General features: G+C 38.0%; 1 protein-coding gene across 1 annotated transcript in view; it reads right to left on the reverse strand.

The window, feature by feature from the left end:
• The window catches only part of PTPRZ1 (protein tyrosine phosphatase receptor type Z1), a 102,726-nt gene that overhangs the window by 71,621 nt on the left and 13,766 nt on the right, over window positions 1-17,339 (reverse strand). The window lies entirely within an intron of this gene.

Below are 17,339 nucleotides of genomic sequence, written 5' to 3' on the forward strand. Positions count from 1 at the left end.
TGGTAGAACCAGGCACATGGTACAGAAACAATATGTAACCATGTATTTAAAAAGAGATCTGCTATTTTCTTCTCAACTTCTCAACAGATTAACAAATCTAATAATGTTTGTTTTCACTGAGAAAACTATCTCTTTTTGTCTCTCATTTTGGTGTGGCCTCCCTCCCTTTTTTCCCTCTTTCCCTCTTTTCCTCCCTCCCTCACAGAATATTAAATTTTCATGCGCAGTTTCTTATGTTTCATGAAAAAGTATTCTGATACAGCACAAAGCACATTTTCCAGTTACCAAATACATGCACTATTATGTTGTTATCACCTACGTAAATAGTTTATGTCAGTACTGACCTATCTATAAAACTAATATTTTTAATAACAGTTACAGTCAAAAGTTCTGATCTGAAACCTGTTAAGTATATAAATAAATGCCAAGTAGGTTCAGTGGGCTTTGGATCAGATATGCTATGCATGCATAAAAATCTCTACTAAATAATACTAGTGGAACCTTGGATGCAAAAATTCTACAAACAACCATGAAACTGTTGGCATTTACCCTTGGATATCAAGAAGGCATTTATCACAACTCTAAAGAATAATATAAAGATCCTGAAACGCAAGGACTAGACAGTAACAAACCAAAGTAAGACAAATATAAGGATAAAAAAGGAATACTGAATTACATCACTGTTTAGTCAGTTCCAACAGCTGCCTGCTACTCTCTCCAGTAGTTGCATGTTTCTCTTGAACTAGGGATCCCAGAACTGGACACAGTACTTGAGATGAGGCCTCCCCGGGGCTGAGTAGAGGAGCAGGATCACCTCCCTCAACCTGATGGCAACACTCTTCCTAGTGCACCCCAGATACCATTGGCCTTCTTGGCCACAAGAGCACATTATTGGCTATACTACCCTTATGTCCGAAACAGCATAAAAGTAATTCTCTTTTTGTTCCCTGGATTCTCATATTACAGAACTTTAATTTTCTTATACAGTGAAGCTCCCCTGTATCTCTAGAACAACATACTAACATAAAAAGGCAAGCTCTTCTAGCGTCTGTTGGCAGGCTTTGTTATCATACCTGAACAGGAATTTTAATAAATACTACAGAATTTATTATTTTAATAAATAATACAGAAGACATGATGAGCAGAAATTTGCTTTATAGTACTGTACTGTGCCATATGGATTTCTTACACAGAGCTATAGCTGTATGTGTGCTAAACTGCACATTTTTTACCTTACAAAGCCAATTCTACCTCATAAAATGGCTCTTAAGAAAAAACTTCAATTGCAATTGCAAAAACTCTCTTTTCCTTCCCTCTGCCCCCCATTCAAAAAAATTACAGACTTTTGAAAATGTTAATGACTGATTTTTTAAAGCAACTGCAAAGGCCTCTTTGGAATATAGCAAGGCAATTAGCATGATGGAGAAAAAAAAGTTATACATTTGTAAATAACAATAGTGCATTATTCTTAGAGGAATACAGAAATACACTAGAAATTTAAATCCTTATTTGAGAAAATGAGCTTCATACACCCATAGCTATGATTCTGTGTGTGTCCTTTTAAAGAAACTTTGTCCTTTTTTTCCTAATTCAAAGGATCCATGGGCACAGTTGCCCAGAAGCGCATTAAGTGCATGCCTCTATAGCAGTTAAGGTGGCTTCCATCCATTACAAGCACAGTTTCTACTGCAGGTAAAGTGGAAAAGCTGTGAGGATAAATGCTATTAAGGGACTGTGAGTTCCCTATCTGAGGTGAGTTATACCCACTGCTCATTTGCTTTTAACAATGCATAAGGATCCACTAAGATGGATCACTTAATTAAATGTATCACTGAACTAGCTGGATGTTTCCAGTGGTGCTCTGAGTTTGCTTTTGACCTAGGTTTTCTAAATCAGTGGTTTTTTGACTAGACAGAGAACCTTAATATTTTTTAATGTACAAAAAATATATAAGTGGCAAGAAAATAAAACTCAGTCCCCACCCAGCATTCCACAAACCTTTCTAGATTAACACTGGGCTAAGCATAATTTCAGTATTACTGTTCCACTTTTCTGTCAACATTATAACTGATTCTTTCAGAACTGCAACAGCAATATCAGTGGATGTATATAAGATTCTTCCTCTGATAATGTTCGACGTTACATTTCAATAATGCTATTATGTGATTACTCCTCTTCTTTTTTTTTTTTTTTTTTTTTTTTTTTTTTGAGACTATTGTATCTTCAGAAATACGCCCTACCAACTCTTTCACTGGGTGGAGTTTTACTAGGCTTGACATGACAACAGCATTATGTAAATTACACATTAGAATTTCTTCCAAGTTAAAATGTGTTGTATGAATCTATTTTTTTCTACTGCAAATCTATAAAAAGGCCTAATCAGGTTTTAAAAATCTTTCAGTACTAAGAACTTTCAGAGTTATGTTAAGTGCTAAGCAATTATTCTTAATTATGCATTGTTAAAAGCAAACGAGTAGTGGGTATAACTCACCTCAGATAGGGAACTCACAGTCCCTTAATAGCATTTATCCTCACAGCTTTTCCACTTTACCTGCAGTAGAAACTATGCTTGTAATGGATGGAAGCCACCTTAACTGCTATAGAGGCATGCACTTAATGCGCTTCTGGGCAACTGTGCCCATGCATCTATGGGCAATTGTAGTCTTCCCTCAATCAGCTAGTAATCACAGAATCACAGAACAGTTGAGGTTGGAAGCGATCTCTGGAGCTCATCTAGTCCAAGGCCCCTGCTCAAGCAGGGTCACCTAGAGCATTTTAGACAAAATTGCATCCAGGCAGGTTTTGAATATCTCCAGAGAAGGAGACTCCACCACCTCTCTGGGCAACCTGTGCCAGTGCTCCATCACTCTCACAGTGAAGAAATTCCCCCTCACATTCAGACGGAATTTCCTGTGGTTCAGTTTCTGCCCATTGTCTCTTGTCCTGTCACTCAGCACCACTGAAAAGAGTCCGGCCCCATCTCCTTGACACCTTCCCTTAAGGTATTTGTAGACATTGATAAAATCCCCCCCTCAGTCTTCTCTTCCCCAGGCTGAAGAGGCCCAGCTCTCACAGCCGTTCCTCATAGGGCAGATGTTCCAGCCCTCTGACCATCTTCGCAGCCTTATGCTGGACTCTCTCCAGTAGCTCCGTGTCTCTCTTGTCCTGGGGAGCCCAGAACTGGACACAGTACTCGAGATGAGGCCTCATCAGGGCTGAGTAGAGGGGGCAGGATCACCTCCCTTGACCTGCTGGCAACACTCTTCCCAATGCACCCCATTTGCCTTCTTGGCCACAAGGGCACATTGCTGGCTCATAGTCAGTTTGTCATCCACCAGCACTCCCAGGTCCTTCTCTGCAGAGCTGCTCTTCAGAAGGTCAGCCCCCAGCTGGTCCTGTTGCCTAGGGTTATTCTTCCCTAGGTGCAGGACTCTGCACTTGCCCTTGTTGAACCTCAAGAGGTTCCTCTGCACCCAGCTCTCCAGCCTGTCCAGGTCTCTCTGAATGGCAGCACAGCCTTCTGGTGTATCAGCCACTTCCAGTCTGGTATCGTCACAAAACATACTGGAGATACACTCTGCCCCCTCCTCCAGGTCATTGATGAGTAAGTCAAACAGGATGGGACCCAGTGCTGCGCCCCAGGGAACTCCACTAGACCACAGGCCTCCAACTAGACTCCACACCACTGATGACGACCCTCTGAGCTCTGCCTTTCAGCCAGTTCTCAATTCACATCACTGTCCACTCGTCTAACCCACACTTCCTGAGCTTCTCTAGGAGGATGTTGTGGGAGACACTGTCAAAAGCCTTGCTGAAGTCAAGGTACACAACATCCACTGCTCTGCCCTCATCTGCCCAGCCAGTCATTCCATCACAGAAGGCTATCAGGTTGGTTAAGCAGGATTTCCTCTTGGTGAATCCTTGCTGGCTACTCCTGATCACCTTCTTTTCCTCCATATGTCTGGAGATAACATCCAGAATGAGCTGATCCATCACCTTTCCAGGGATGGAGGTGAGGCTGACTGGCCTATAGTTGCCTGGGTCCTTCTTCTTGCCCTTTTTGAAGATTGGAGTGACATTGGCTTTTCTGCAGTCCTCAGGCACCTCTCCAGTTCTCCATGACTTTTCAAAGATGATGGAGAGCAGCTTCATCATGTTTACATCAGCTGTGCAAGTCATTGCATTGTTTGTACAGAAAATAAATAAAAGCTATAGCCTAATCTACTCCTTTTGATTGAAAGGCCCACAGTGAGGAATCCAGTTTTCTTACTCTTTTAAATTCGCTGAACTCTTTAATGGTTTGGCAACTGTATTTTTCTCTTTCCATCTATAGCTAACACACAGAACCAACTTCTATCAGATTTATGTCATCATTTTTCTCTTTTATTTCCTCTGTGAAGAAAAAAATAGTTTTTGCCTCATTGCTACAGGTAGAAAAATAGAAGGGAATCAGAGGAGCATATGTTATTTTCTTTCTTCACATTTTTACCTAAGGATCACATGTAGGGTACTTTTTATCATTTTATCAAATATATTCTTTATTTTTTTTCACTAAGCCATTTGAGGAGGAAGAGGTCTAGTGTGCTATACCAGAGTAGGATAGTTAAGGGTATGTTTCTTGGTTTTTAATATTTTAAGCAGGAACCTGCTATGGCAGAAACAAGAGGAAGACATGGTATTCCTCATGCATTAACATCATCTAACCATCAAATCTCTCTCTACTGCAGAGCAGCACTTTCTTCTTGCTACAGTGTTAGATATGCTACTGTTCATATAAGGGAAATCAAGGAGTGCTAAAGGGAGATCAGATGCACATAGGTACCTGTGGTATCCAAGAATCCGCATAGTTCTAGATTTGTGGATGACTTCTATTTAAGGAGATAAAGATTAATTCTGTGAAATTTTATCTACTATTTCCTCTCCCTTCCTTCCCCTTCTTGATGGCAAGCATCAATTTTATGCTATTCTAAACAATCTTAAGTTTAAGTTAACAATAGACTCTGTTCAAACTGCTAGGAATTGGACAGCCATAATTAAAATGGTGATATATGAAATTTCATGTATTAAATTTCAGCTATCAAAGAAATCTCTCAGGCCAAAATGTCCCCAAAAGTAGACACATGTATAGTGTGCCAACTACATTAAGACCAACCCATATTAGTGTTTCTAGGTTCTCAGATTTTCACCAAGAATTTCCTAAGTCGCTAATTTCTACCACAGTCTGTGCCCTGAGGCACTGTCAGTTTGACTAAACTGGTGATTGCCATCAAAGCCCCATTTTGGATTCACATATTATTCAGCCCTTTCTTCAGTCTCCCAAGGCATCTCTCTACCCGGTATGTTCCAAGTGACAGTGAAATTATGTGGCCAACAGCACTGCAATGAAACCAAAGCCCTGCAGCCACATGTTTCCATTCAAGAACATGGGATGTGGACTCCCACTATTAAAATACAATATCCTAGTAGCATCAGGCAGTAGTAGAGCTGGGGGACCATGCATCAAACACCTTCCTCAGTCAAAAAAAAAAAATCCTATTCCACATTTTCTACTTCCCATGAGAAGGCCTGAAGTACTAGGCTACAGACTGTTTAAGATGGAAGGGGAATGAACCTCTTCAGCCACCCTACCAATAACACTTGGTGATGCTAAGGAGTCCAGAAGAAGATAAGAAATTCAAAAGTTGATTTTGTAGCCCAGTAGTTGAAGCATTCAGCAGGGAAAGGGCAGGGATCAAAAAATGGGTGACATACATACACATCTTCCTGCTTATCAATGAATCTCATTCTGAAGCAAATAACTCCCCTGTACTGCTGTTTAGGTGCCTAACTTTTAATTGTGAACTTCAGCCGCAACTTTTATTCCCTTTAAGATTTGGATAGGCTAAACTTTTGTGTACTTTGAAAGTCTACACAGCAAGTTACCACAAAGTATCTATCGCAATTCAGATTTGTACCTTAAATTATGTAGTTTCCTCAGGCACAGAACATCTACACCATAGTCTAATTCTTCTGCAGTATTTCTCCAGTCTTTTTGTTCTCATTTCACTTAGGCCCCAGGCCCATAAGCAGATCCCCACTGGCAGCCAGCTCCTCAGGTCACAGAATGTATACGTGGCTATACTTCACTTCATATATACAGTTAATATACTACACTTCATCTACCATTAGATTGTTTATATAAATAGATCACATTTCTGAGACAAATTAAAAGTTTATTAAAGCAATTAAAACATTTAATTTCTAGCAATAATTAAATATGAAAAATTACTAATTGTTTTGTGTTTGCTACTCAAATGCTATAGCTAGTGTTTGCTACATGGCATTTAGCTCAAAATAGCAACACATCCATCAAGAGATTTTTAATGCAATTGCATGACTGAAGTCTGTATCAGAAGACCATATCTAATTTCTATATTTTCAAACAAGGAACTCAGATTTCAGGTAAAAAAAAGTAATATTCATTAAAACAAGCGAAAAAACTTCACCTAGGTTATGCAAATTCTAAATCAATCACCAATTTTAAAGCATTTTTTCTATTTCTATTTCTAGAATAATATCCCTTGTACTCACCCCTATGCACTGTACATCACAGGATATGTGTCACAGTTAAAACTGTTTCAGTGTTCCTATTCTTTGAGGACCTAAGTTAGGACTTCTCCCTAACAAGAGTAGGTGTGGATAACTAAGGTAGTTCTTGATTGCAATGGATGAAAAGTTTGGCAAAAGATTGTAATGGTTAAAGGGAAGGTACAAGACTGGGCTGGAGATGACCAGATGAACATGGACATATTGAAGCTTGTTCTGCAGCTGAATCTATATCTCTCAGTATAATTTTGAAATATGAAAGGATTAGTCTCATTCATTAATGACTTGCATGACATTTACACAGAGATTTCAATCTTAAGGAGCTGATCAAGAAGACATGTAAGTGAATTATATGATTCTTCTGCATCAATTCTAAGACCTGGAATAATAGCTTAGAAAAAGATGGGAGGTCAGGAGTGGAATGAAAGGCACAAGCACTATGTACACGAAAGCTGCTGAGAGAATGCAGAAAGAGCTTACTACAAATGCAACTGTGAACTCTTTTTTAAATAATTCCTGTTGGTTGTAAGTAGCAACAATCTTCCCCTTCATCAGAATCACCTTTATCACCTGGAATAAAACCCAGAATCTCACGTTTCCCGTGCAGCTTATTCCCTTGTGGGAAAACATCAAATCTAGAAGATTCAGTTTGTGGAGTTTCCATGGAATTGTTCCTGCAAAATAAAGGTGTTTTGAGCTTCACAGAAAATATTGCCAGTCAGTTGCCTAAGCCTGTGAGTCACAGGAGATCAGCTGAAAATGAGCTATCTTCCCACTTTACCTTAACTAATGTCCTGGCACACCATCATTCTAATAAATAATTCCTTGCCTGGTGATTGTCCTTCAAGCTCTTACTCTGTGGAGACTTGCCATGTAGACTTGTATTAAGCAATAAGACTCCTCTTACTCCTATTGTCTCTCAGCTTGTCTAGATTCTTGCATTTCTGTCCTTCTCTAGTTTACTAATGATCTGTCTTTTGCCTGAGAATCTTACCCTGCCTAATGGGGATGAGCAGGAAAAAAAGCAAGTGGACCAGAGAGTAAGATCTTTCCTCTCTATCCTGGACCTTGTAAAGAAAGAATAATATGGTCTTGAGAAACCAAGTCAGAGAGGAAACCTCTTCATCAGAGCTGCATATGCCACACCACCGTGCAGAGCTTCTGCAGCATTGCAAGTCTTCTGCATGGCCACCCTGGCCTCAATTACGGATCCACAAAACCTGAGGATGCATTGTGCAAGCTGCTCCACAGGCTGTATTTCATGGTCACATGAGGAATGTCAGTAAGTGGAGCCTGAAGAGCACTCTTCTTGCAAGCCCCTGTACTGTTGTCCTGGAATATTATTGCCATCTCACCAAAGTGAAATATTGAGGGATATTGTAAGGCATTCATGACACTAATACTCAGCCTTCCACCAAGAAGGGATTTTGTTGACAATTGTTTCCTTCTTAGTTGAGTAGAATGACTGAGCTGTCTCACTTCTTAGTTGAGTAGAATTTAATTAAAACATTTCATCAGAACATTTGGTCACTGTTCCAAAAACCTTGAGCCTGCAGACACAGACTTTCTGTGCCCAGAGGAGGAAGTAAGGGAGCTTTACTCCTTGCCCTTGCCTACTCTGCATTCCTCTGTCATTTGACTTAACTGCAGCTGCGTTTCTGCATAAACTCATCCCTTCAGATTATGTATGACAAATCCATTTTCTATAACAAATAGAGATCATTTAAAGATATAAGACATAATCTTGCCTTTAATTTGGTACATAATTTAATTTAGTATTAGGAAAAACTGTTAATTGCATAAAATAAATATTGCAACTACACATACCATAATGGTTCCCTTGTTAATGCTGTTGCTGATGATTGTTAAAAATTTGGCAGTTGTATGTCTCCAGATGTTCCAGATAAATGGTCATTTAGGACAGTGAGTTTCCATCCCCTCTGTTATACTGTTTTGTAGTTCTTTGTACTCACTGGGTATTTGATGGGGTATAAATACATAAGATCTTACATTATTTTGATGAGTTTTAAAAACAAAATGTTTCTTTACAAAAATTGCTGGAAACAAAGTGACATCAGCAGTACTGTGCTGTCTTTTGTGTATCTGGCTAGGACTGAAATGGTGGCAGCTGACACTGAAAACAAATTTACAAATTTTCAGCTCTGTTGGTCTAATGAGTGCTTAAGGGATACCTTGTGAGGGAGCCAGCGGAAGGAAGAACTTGCACTCAAGAAAGACGATTAGTGTTGTGGATTCCTGTGAAGCATTAACTTGACAGCCATGCACAAGTCAACAGTATTCGGGTCTCTCCTCTCTGCTGGGGGTATTGTTTCAAAGAGGGTCATTGCTCTGCAAGCCTAGCATCTACTTACATTGTTTAAAAATCCTACACAGCCCCCATTAGAATAATGGGTCCTGACACGTATTTCCTAATTTGCTGTATGATTTAACTACTGTGGACAACTGTAATCATACTCGAACTGCTGCTTCGGAAAGAGTATTTTTTTTTTTTAATTGCTCCATTGATCGAAGATGTAATCTGCATCTATGATGGTATAAACAATATGTACTGTGGGTTGACAGCATTAATATTTTATTAATAACTCCTTACACTGCCTGCTACATGAGCTGTAGAATGTAAAACAACCTTAATTGAAGCACTTTTTTGAAAAATCTGAAGTGAATTTAAACAAACTTTAAGAAACATTTTATCTACATAAGCTGCATTTCTGCTAAAGGTTTTGGTTTTTCAATTGCAGTTTTGCTGCCCTGCATAGATTATAAGGAGGCTTACTGCCACCTTGAAAGCTGGTCAGTTATTTTCAAGAAAAGTAGATAACTTGGTTTGAGGGATTACATTTGCCAGCCTTTGAGGTTTAACAATCACATTGCTTATTTTCACAGAAAAAATTTCTCTTGAGCATCCATATGTTGCAGTTTCACTCAAAAAAAAAGGAGGAAACAGAGAGCAGAAATGCACTGATGTTTTAAGCACCTCTCTGTGGAAGTGCACAGGGTTAATTCAATATATTTAACTTTGGTGAAATATGCTACACAGGTGAGAAGACCTGCACGGGGAAATCCAGTGTTTATAACTTATGTGCCTGGCTCTCTTCAGACTACATTGAATGGAGGTGCTTTGCAGAAGGCAGTCCAATCTGTTCAATTCAGTTGGTTCTCTGCTAATTGTGATGGGACGAGGTTCACCAAAAACACAGTGCTCCCTTTCTGCACAAGTGGTTAGAGCACTGCGAGGAAGCAGTGACTTGAGTTCTTTCTTTTATTCTTCCAGAAGCAATTATACCAAGATATTAGGAAAAAGCCTAATCAGTAAATGAAATTTTCTGAAAAGGATGAGCTGCTGTGGCTCCTAGACAGCAAGAGACCTCAGGTCACAAGGCAACATGAAGGACCCTGACTTTCCTCTAGTACTTATAGCATTCAGTGGAGAGGAAGGAGGGAAAGGAAAGAGCCTGGAGTCTGATCTGCTTCTAGGACTGCTTCTTGCTACTTTTCACAGATAATCTAATTCGAGAGGCACAGAAGCTGCATCTGGAACCTCTATTCCACTGAACTGCGCTAATTTGTAGTAAAATTGCATCACACTGCAGGAGGAAGAAAGGAGCTGTAGGATACAGTAATAGTTCATGTATGAGCCCGTGACTTTGGAGCTTGGAGTATAAGATGGAGCTTGCAGATATGTAAAAAGAAAATTTAAAAATCTTTCAAACTGTCTTTTTGATGGAAAAAATATTCCTTGCTTATGTTGTTTAACTTCAGTTCAACTCAATAACAGCAGTGGATGCTTCCTTGGAAAAATCATAAAAATCAAGTGATATTTCAGCCTGATGGACATGATGCCCTTATGCAGATACGGTTAGCCCTGCTCCTCCTACACACCAGCATTTATGTGCCCTGCTTCTAGACAAAAGCCAGTGATTTCTAACAAGTATAGTCACTTTATGTGTTATAGAAAGATGTCAGAGAGAAGGGAAAAGATGTTTGGGAATTGACAGAGTTTTTTTTTTTTTTTTTTTTTTCCTAACTGCATCTTTGTCTTTAAATCAGTCAAGTGCATAAGCCTGTAAATAAATTGCAGTGTCTTCAGCTCCTGGCAGTCTTCAAGGAACTGCCTAGCCAGAATCAGGTCCTAAATGGCTGTATTATTTATTATACCTTAGGTTAAAAAAGCACCTGCTTAAACGTAGTGCTGTAACATGCCAGTTTATTATAAAAGCATGCACAAAACACACGATTATGTGATTGTTCTGGGCTGCTCAGCAAACAGAAAGCAGTTTGTGTTTTAAAAGAACATATACAAAAGGGTGATGAGGATATGCAGGTGCAAGCCTGACTTTTTTTAAAAAAGTGATTATGACAGTTTTTTCTACGTCTGCTGTTGCTGGATTGATATTGTTTGTAACTATTCAATCTTTGGGTATATATTCTGGTTCCATTATGCAGTATCATTATGACGCACAAAAGAAATCTAACATTACACATCCAGGGACACAGATTCATCAAATACCATGGTGCAGTCACCTCTAGAAATGTTACAAGGAACTTATCAGCTATGCAGAGAGCAAAAAAAGCATGAAGAAAACTGATTCACCAAGGACGAGTGTGCTAGCATCAATGTTCTATGTAGCTTGAAGGAAGCTGCGAAGGTGTTCTGAGATGGCAGGCTTACAAAGCTGATTTCTCATGCTCTCACATTAATATGAGAAACCATAGATTCTAGGACAGATATGGAGAGCCCACTGGTAATCATTAGCTGGTCAAACAGGTGGTGCAGCTTGGCTGCATTGCTATGCAAAGTCAGTGGAAGGTGTGATGAAAGGACAGGCGGCACTAGTCCACACTGTGCCCATAAATACAGAGGAAGCTAAAAGCAATACAGATTCAGAACATAAGATTGTAGGGATGCTCTGGCAGGAAAGTTAGTAAGTTCCAGTTATTGAAAATTTAGCTTGTTGGAAGTTCTTGGTAGCACGAGTTAAAAAGTGGTCACAGCCCTCAGTTCTCTACTGTAGAAAGCTTTTGCCTCGGAGGTAATGAGCTAGCATTACTGCAGGCTTGCATTAGTCCAAGAAGCAGAAGATGAAATCAATTTAATCTCAAATTGTCTGCAATAAGTGTCTAAAGAAGAGCAAAAAGCTTTTTAACTCCCATGTAAGGCAAATGAGTTTGAGTTTCAAATCTGCGGCACGACCCGAACATAGTAGGGAATCCAAAAACTTTGGCAGAATAAAGGATTGAAAAAGCCACACTGAACTGTGAGCATGGAGTCACGAGAAATCTGCCTTGTCAAATCTTATTTGTAGGTGTAAATCAGCCAAGCCCTGGAAATAAGTTTGTGTGGCTTAAGAAGTTACTGTCCTTACACAGAAGCTTCTGCCCCCTCAGATTTAACACTGTCCTCCTTTACTTTGATAATACTATATTAACTCAACACATTTTATTTATGCAGTGACTTGGTGACAAGAGCTTGCCCAGGAAACACTAGCCCTAAACGGAAGGTGAGTTGATAAAATAAAAGCTATCTCAATCTTTCAGGTTTCAGCTCCAAAATGAGGATATATTAGGAATTTCAGAGAAAAGACTGTCAACATTTTCCAAAAAAGTTATGTATTTTTTCTGGGTCTCCTTATAAAGAATGTATTTTTGTCTGGAATAGTCCTTACAGTCCTTCCTCTCATAATCTCAAACTTCAACCTAGCATAAAAAAATCGCTGTCTTAGCTAAATGGTTGATGACTGACAGAAGAGCAAACAATTAAAATTTTGCACTTTAGAAAAAAGTGGTCTATAGACTCCATACATTAGGCACTCTTTGAAAGGTGATTAAATAGGTTTTTAAGTGGTCCTAATATTACATGTGTGTAAGGCTGAAAGGCCATCTGGACTTTTTCCTTCATCACAAGATCAAGTATAATTAGACTATCATAAATACTTGTCTTTGCTATTAAAAAAAAAACCAAAAAACAAAAGCAAAAACTCCCAAACTCCCTCAACCTCAGTGAAAGGGATTCCAAAGTCTTCCTAAGTAACCTAGTCCTGAGTTTAGCTATTCTTATGATTAATATTCCCTATTATTGCACCTAAATCTTCTCTTTTGCAAATTAAGCTGATTTGTACTTGTAACTTCAGCAGAATGAAGAACAATTGATCACTGTCTCCTGTGTAACAAATTTTAAATAATTGAAGACTATTATCATAACTCTTTTTTCTAAACAAACTCAGTTCCTTCAGTTTTTCCAAGGAGTACAACTGAGACCTGCCTATGACAAGTAGAGCAGAATAATTGCCACCCATGCCTTACGTAGAACATAGAACTGTTAATTCACCCCAGAATGGGATTGTCTTTTTTGCAACAGCAGCATATTAATTCATTAATTCAGATTCAATTATAGCTAACTGCCAGATAGGCGCCTAACCAGACAGCCCCCATTTTGCATCCATTGCTTGATTTCTTACCCAACTGGAGTATTTTGTACTCATCATTACAATTGTGCTGGCAAATTCTATTTGACTGATTTCAAATTGTTTCTCCTATTCATCAATCTCATTCTGAATTTTGATTCTATTCTCCAAAATTCTTGCAACTTCCAGCTTGGTGTCTCCATGGACTTGTAAATCTCCTCCCTATCCTGTCATCCATGATATTAGATACTGAACAATACTTTATACAGGAAGAAGTTTTGTTGCATATATCTCGATAGGTTCAACTGAATTATTTTATACTTTCACATAACTGTTAACTGTGTAAAAATCTCCATCTTTCTTCATTGCATAGAAAAAGCTAATTATGTGGATTAATTTGGATCTGGAATTAGGACAGATTGAAACAATATTTTTGCGAAATGTAAGCTGCCTCTTTCATCTTAGTGAAATATTAAATATGAAGTCTCAGGACAATTATATGTCAACATCAATTTTTATTGATGATCAGCTTTGTAAAATCAAGCCAATATGCTTGTAATTTTTCTTTTAATGTCAAAGAAAGAATGGTCTGCACAGGGACGGCTATTTGCTACATAGGTAACGTGGAGTGACTCCTCATATAATTGCCAAAATTTTCAAGTTTTGCCATTTCAGTTTTTCCAAACATTTCATAATGTTTGCACACTGAAAGCAGAATGAATGTTCACAATGCACTACTGAGTACTTCTGCTACCTACTCCATGACTGCTAAAATCCCTATATTTAGATTTTATTAACATACTCCATTGCTGATGAGATAAATTAGTTTTAATCATAAGGTAATAATTCAACTAAGTCAAGGGAAATCTTTCCATTAACTTCAAATGTCTTTAGCTCAAACTGTTAGACAAAATTTTGAACTCTGAAAAAAGCTAATTAATTCAGTTGTAAAATCTAGTAATTTCACAGTATAATTAAAATATTATTTATATTGAAATATAGAAAAATGAAATTTACTTGTGTGTGATAGCATGTTACTAATAGAGCTGCTAACTATGTATTTAGTATGCATATAAGAATTTATATAATAATAACTATTACATAATAATTGCTGAAGGTTACTACTGCATGAATAGGAAATAAACTTTGGACATAACAAATATTTTGTGTAGGATACAGAGCAGTTTGTAACTTCCCTATATTGCTTCATGCTCATAAAGTCAACATAGTTAGAGCAAGGCTGAATTTCCCCGCAGAATATGAAGGAGAACATAGTCAGCTGTTTAAGTATCCAAATTCTCCCATCTTGGAAAAATAAAGTCAAAACAACAACAAAGAATAACTACAGAAGCTTTTGGAAAGCTAGAAATTGTGCTGAATAGATCACTAAATATCCAGAACTGTTACCACAGCACCTAACAAATCGGTGTTTTCATTTGTTTAGTAAATATTAGAACAGGAGAAAACAGTAAGTAGTGTTGGAGGGAACTCCTGAGTTCCCCAGTGTTACTAATTAAAACTACTGATGATCTGAATCTGTGAAAATATGACATTACAAAGGAAGTCCAGGATAACATATGGAAAGAAACAGCTGGCCTTGAGAACCGATGTAGTAAAAATGAGGTGAATTTCAATAATGCAATTTGTAAAATCTTCTATTTAGAGACTACTAATATGCATTTTTGTTACTAATCAGCACTCATTTCTTCACAGGAAAACACAGAATCTAACCACGCCAGCCAATTTCAGAGGACTGTAAAATGGTAGAGTGCAGGAAAGGTAAATGTGTTCTGAAGCTCTAACCAGGCAACTCCCAGTAAAGATAGGAAGGTATTAATGTTGTTGTATAAAGTCCCAGGGGCAGCTCATCTGGGATAAATGCATAAGATCCTGGTCACCCATGCCTGAAGATGACAGAATTTAAGCTGAAACATGGGTGAGCAGAAAAAAGCTAGTAAAATCACCAAAACAGGATAAGAAAAGGCCAAAATAGCTTGGTTATTATTTAATTAAAAAAATAAATACAATAGAGGATGATAAATATTGGCAATGGAAGAGAACTCTTTAAAAACCAAACAAGCCCATTTTATCAAAGGAACCAGGTGACCCCAATAACCCACAAATATTGCTAGTCTGGAAATCAGGATAACATTTCAAGGTCAAGAGATTAGCAAGAGGGTCAAGAGATTGTTAGAGATGTCTACTTCTGAAACAGAGTTCAATGAATTTCATGCAGGAGTTAGTTACATGATTGCCTGTAATAGCCCAGTGCTGGACTTGGGGAGTCCATTTCTAGTCCTAGTAAGAAAAACCTGAATAGGTACTTAGGGTGCCTTTAGTGAAAAATCCTACTGATTTCCTTCACAGGGCTAAAGCTGTGCAACAGAGAGAACAGTATTTTGTTTCTGTGAAATACATGTCAAAGAAACAGACCAAAGTAGTTCAGAGCTCTTGTCTGTATGATCATTGAGTCTGCCACAAGGTATTTCCAGTCTACCTAATCTTTCGTTGAAGCAAAACATGACCAACTTACCTTGAAATACGTGACTGGAACAGAACTTACTAGCAGCTTAATATTTAGAACAGAGCATTTATTAATGTTTACATTTGAAATCTGTTTACGAGCTGAATGAAATCTTAAAGATAGAACTGTGCAACTCATTTACATGGGATTTTCAAGTGAGTTTTAAAATCTATTGGTTCTTTTAAAAGGACTTTGCTGTCTCAGCTGCAAATGTAGGTACAGATATAGCTAGCTATAAACCTGAGGTTAGAGAAAAAAAATCTTTCCTGTGGCTGGAGGCACTTAATTCTTAATTTATATTGACTTTCACACCAAGAAACTATATCAAATAAAAACTCTTTTGTTAAAGATAATGTTTCAGATTGAATAATCAATTATAAAGAAACAGGTATCTTCAAATCTTCTTAAAGCAGGTAGTGAAGGAAAATAGCAGTGTGGTGCATCTCATTGTTCTTCACTATTTGTATTTATTGATGGATCAGTTGAGTTGACAAGTTCAACAGCAGGTTTGTGTATGTATCATGTAACACATCTATATGTATATAACAACACACTCACAAAGGGAGGGACAAAGAAACAGCTTATTCTGAATTGATGGATGGCTTTCAGAGGGCACCTAAATTAGGGCCAACCCTATATAAAATGTGCAGCAATATGCATCTTTTGTTATGTTCTATTTAACTATGATACAGCAGGTAAATAGCTTCCATCTTAATAGGTTCCTATAAATGTGCAGTTGATTTGTTGGCTTTTGTGAACTCTTGTAAGCATTCCAGGAGAAAGCACCATAGTAACCACACGGGAGTGTGTCCGTGACATTTAGGAAAAAGCAGCAGGGAGAGACCAAGTGCAAGACAGACAAGGAAACACTCAGCTAGTTCTTTCTCCATTAGTTTTTTGGGAGGAGAAAGAGTTTCTCCTGAAAACACAGGGGACAAAGTAACAAATTGGCAATTATTTCATGCACCCATTAATGAATGTCAGGGTGTCAGGGTGAAGAAGGCTACAAAACACTAAATAATCATTTAATGTGGGGAAAAAAAGAATTTTGTAATACAAAAAACAAACAGAAATACTGGCTGCACCATGAGAGAGTAAATAAAACAATTTGACAAAAACTGTCAAATAGAAAAGGTAAAAAGAATGATCTAGAAAAAAGGAATGCCATGAGAAGACAAAGGGAGTCATCCTGAAAAGCTGTTTTTAGCACATTTTCCATAACCTGTCTAGACACAATGAATAATTTCAAAGGGAACTTCAGATAAGTCATCAAGACACTGCAGCAGATTATCACCTGTTCCTTTTTTGCTGAGGAGGATGAATATTGTTATTTATTTGAACAAAACATGGTATGATCACATTAGGACTGGCAGGTATACAGTTCCCTCCTTGGGTTTCAAATGTGTTGGTAAAGAACAGTTATGGTAAGACACTGTTGTTCCATTAAAAGCAGGCACTTAGTGTTGAATAAAATGTATGGTTGCATTATTTAAGTATGTGCTCCTTCCCCGATAAAACATGTTACATAGCATCTGTTCTACTTTGTGCTTGTCTCATTTAATCTGTCCTGGCTATTCTGAAAGTAGCTAAATTACAGGTTAAAGAAGTTATGAGCTAATGCTCCTGTTCAGCGATGACATTACTTAGAATTTCAAGGCACCATTCACACATATCACAGCCCCTACCATAAGGTTAGCTTTCATAAAGATGCTTTTGAATTAAAACAAAAAACAAGTTTGTGCTTATAACGTTTCACTAAACAGTGCTCCAACCATAGGTATTTGCTGTCATGAAAGCTGATAGAAAAA

This window comes from Rhea pennata, chromosome 1, assembly GCF_028389875.1.
Source record: "Rhea pennata isolate bPtePen1 chromosome 1, bPtePen1.pri, whole genome shotgun sequence".
Lineage (NCBI taxonomy): Eukaryota > Metazoa > Chordata > Aves > Rheiformes > Rheidae > Rhea > Rhea pennata.